At 36.8% G+C, this 4,230-nt stretch overlaps 1 pseudogene; it reads left to right on the top strand.

Annotated features, from left to right (window-relative positions):
- Nucleotides 1-439: 439 nt before the first annotated feature.
- On the top strand, nt 440-3,394 carry LOC142312674 (uncharacterized; annotated as a pseudogene).
- The last annotated feature ends 836 nt before the right edge of the window (nt 3,395-4,230 follow it).

Raw genomic sequence — 4,230 nt, 5'->3', positions numbered from 1 at the left:
TCCGTGACCTCTGAGATACGGTGATGTCGTGTTAACTTCCAGTTGACCCAACATCACCGAGGCAGCCCCAGTCTCCCCGGGGACTGGGCTGTGAGTGGTGTTTCACCGCTTGTCACAGCCAAGCATCACTCTTGCTTCCTAGTAGAAACCACCTGAGTGACACTTCTGGAGCAATAGAGGTTCGGAGGGGTAATGCTTGTTTCTTTAATTTATAAAGGTCGTTTACGCTGGTCAGTTTTAAAAACAGTGGTGGGAAATCTTTTTTAAGCCTTACATAGGCTTAAAAATAGTTGCTTGCTGTTCCCTATTCATGGTGTTACCGTTTCCCTTTTCATAAAGGAAGTGATAAATATTCTAAAAAATGTGCTACAGTTCCTTAATTTCGAAAACTAACATTTTATGTGTGGTTGCTTTCCCATATTCACAGAAACAGTCCATCATGAATGCCGGCAGATCATTTTTGACATGGATTATTTACTTAATTTCAGCATTTTCTCTTTGTCAGTGCATTCTAAGACAGAAATGTCAAGTGCTGGAAAAGAAGTATTATTCACTATTTGTGGATCTGAAGTTTGGTTTATGTTCTGAATTTGAGGATTTGGACTCTACAATTGCTGTGAATTGTGACATGGTGGAAGATCTCAAAATGTCCTTAAAGGAGGTCCCCTTGGACTCTGACTGGCTTTGTCTTACAAATTACCTGGGAATCACCATAGATACAAACTCTTTCTCCCAGTTTACCAGCTTAAAAGCACTTTACATACATGGAGATTTTATTACTCATGCTCAAGCTTTCCAAGGGCTCTATCAGCTCTCCACCCTATGGATACAGTCAAGAGCTAAGGATGGTAATATGTATCTACATAAAGATACATTTTATGGATTGAATATTGTGCAGGAACTTAAATTGTCTGGCATAAGTGTATCAAATTTTAATTCTTCTATCTTTAACCATCTGCCTCTCCTAACAAACCTAACTCTGGAATCTAACAACATCACTTCTCTACGTACAGTACTGGAAATTTTGAAAGAGTTAAAAAATTTGCAAAAACTCTCAGTTATTGGCAATGATATTAGAGAATTGAGAGAGTCTGACTGCTTAACGTCACAAAATCCTTCAAGCAATGGCCAGTTTCTGGACTTTAACATCAGTTACCTGGATCTGAGTCAAAGTGAGTTAAAGGCAACTGATAAAAATTTTCTGTGCAATTTTCCTCATTTGCAATTTTTTAGTTTCAAAATGACTGGACTTGATATTGAAGACATCTTATCATCTGGTATTAGAACAATGAAGACCTTCATGTCACTCGGAAATTCTTTTATGTCACCTGAAATTTGCAGGTTTGCTTCTTTCTTTAAAATCAAGGAACTGTTGTTAATAAACAATGCCATAGATCGTTTTAGTACATCTACCGGATCATGCAAGAGGTTACAGAAGTTGGATTTGTCCTATAACAACTTACAGGCAATTCACGTGAATCAAGTAAAAAGGCTCCACAGTTTATTAGAACTAAATCTCGGCAATAATGAAATAACTTATATGAAAATTTGTGGAAATGACTCTACTCTAGAAATGGAACTGGTTTACTTTAACTTATCAAATAATTATTTAACAAGGGTTGAAAAATTTCAATTTGTCTGCCTCAAAAATCTTCGAATCTTAGCGTTAGATACAAATTGCATAAACTACATTGAAGATTCTGCTTTCGATGGTCTAAGCCATCTGCAAGTTTTACATTTACAGTATAACAGCATATTTCTTATAGGTGAGTCCACATTTCAGAACCTGTTTTCAATAACACATTTAAATTTGTATGAGAACATAATATATAAAATCGATGGAAATGCTTTTAGATCCATGATAAATCTCCGAGACTTAAGGATGACGTATGAAGACATGCTCGATTTATTTTGGTGGCGCTCTGTAGGACATTGGCTTCAGTATCTGACGGCAAAAACAAAATTAAATTTGCAATTACTTAATGAATATTTAGATCCTTTTCCATTGATTGAATATTTGGAATTAGATTCACAGGAAATATTTATTAACTGTGATAATTTTGTGTTCAACGAAACTAAAAAGCTGTGCTTAAAAAATGTTAAACATTTTCAGTGTTTCGAGATGAAAAGTAACCCCTTCTCCAAATTTACAAATCTGGAAAAGCTTTACTACATTCCAAATTCTAATTATCTTACCGATTTCACTCTTAATAACAGCATGAAACATTTACCAATGTTGAACTTCCTTCATCTGAAGGACACAGACAAAATGGTCAAATCTGGTCAGATCAATTTTCACGAGTTATTTCATGGGTTATTTAATCTCAAGGTTTTGTATTTAGAAAATTCGGGAATTGATCAGTTAGGTTCGGAAGATATTTTCTGTGATTTAAAGCAGCTGGAATTTCTAATCATTGAAAATTAGATCATTGAAGAGATGAAGGGAATAGCATTTGCCGTAATGCCTAACTTGAAATACATTCTCTTTTTGCAAACCAGGTTTCCCTGCCAATGTAAATTTAATGAGCTATTGACATGGCTTGAAGCTGGAACTTCTGTGTCCATCATTAATTTTCACAATCAGGAATGTTATGTTTATAAAACCAACATGAATTTAGTGTCATTCTTATTGAATAATTGTCAGAGCGATCTAGATTTTATAATGTTTGTATCGACGTATGTCTTTACTTTGCTATTTATGTTTATTTCGCTCTTCTATGAAAGTATCTGGTGATATATACTGTACATGTTTTATACAATCAAATGTTGGCTGAGTAATAGGCACAAAAAAAGGGACCACTATGATTACGATGTATTTGTATCATATAATGCCCATGATGAACAATGGGTAACAGAGCAGCTTCTCCCTAACTTGGAACAGATCGGTCCTCCTTTCTTTAAAGTGTGTATCCATAACCGAGACTTTGAGATCGGCAGAGACATTGTAGAGAACATCGTGGACAGTATATATAGCAGCCGGTGGACCATCTGTGTTATCACACGTAGTTACCTCCAGAGTAACTGGTGCTCCCTGGAGATAAGAATGGCAACATATAGGCTTATAGCAGAGAGTAAGGATTCTCTTATCTTGGTGTTCTTGGATAACATTTCCAGAAAAGAGCTTCAGTATTACCATAGGATTACTAAAATTTTGAAGAAAAAAACCTATTTGGAGTGGCCGGAAGATGTAGATGGGCAGCAGCTGTTCTACACCAGACTACGCAATGTCATTAATAACGATGGAAGAAAACCAAGATAGAAAAGATTAATTGTAGCAGACTAATAAAGCATAATACTATGCCAAAGTGATTGATATCATTGCTTCCACAGTGTCCACACTCTATACTAAACTAGTAATCAGTTTTTGAGGTGAGAACCCAAAACGTTTACATCACCACCAGCAAAAGAAAAATTTCAGTTGCCATACATCAATTACATATACTGTATGATTTCAACTAAATTTATTTTATATAATTGTGTAGTGCTTAAAATCCCCAGGATTTTCCTATATAACCTAAAGCCAGTTCTATACTGGCACTATCAGGCTGATTCTATACATACCTTTAGTTGTGAGATTGGATGTATAGTTTTTGAAACACAAGCAAGTACATTTGTAAAATGAGCAGCTTTTCAATTGGCAGCAGGTGGCAAGCAGCTACTATCTGGGGTGGGGTTTGTAGTGATTCCTGCCCCCGCGCCTGTCCATCCTCCCCTATCTATTATTTATGCTAATTTCATTATAGAAGGTTGTGGCTATAAATCATGGTGGCTAGAAGGACCTTGCTGACATCACACCCATGTGACCAGAAGGGGCAGGGCCTCAGCCAACAGAAAAATAATGTTGCTTCCTGGTATCAGCTGTTGGCTGAGGCCCCACCCCTTCTGGTCACATGCTTATGACGTCAGCTAGGTCCTTCTAGCCACCATGATTTATAGCCACAACCATTAGTAAAACGCCTCTATAATGGCCTTAGCATAAATAATAGATAGGGGGAGGAACAACAGGCAGTGGGTGGGAATCACTATCAAACCCCCACCCCAGCTATCAGCTGATCGGCAGCTACTGTCAATCAAAAACTGTTCATTTTACAAACTTTACTTGCTTACGTTTCAAAACCTATACATCCTAGCTGACAACTACAGGTATGTATAGAATCAGCCTGATAGTGCCGGTATAGCACTCGCTTTAGGTTATATAGGAAAATCCTGGTGATTTGTGTGCATTAAAGT

Source organism: Anomaloglossus baeobatrachus, chromosome 5, assembly GCF_048569485.1.
Source record: "Anomaloglossus baeobatrachus isolate aAnoBae1 chromosome 5, aAnoBae1.hap1, whole genome shotgun sequence".
Lineage (NCBI taxonomy): Eukaryota > Metazoa > Chordata > Amphibia > Anura > Aromobatidae > Anomaloglossus > Anomaloglossus baeobatrachus.
Note: the sequence above shows the minus strand (reverse complement) of the source record. Positions and strands in the feature narration are given on the sequence as shown.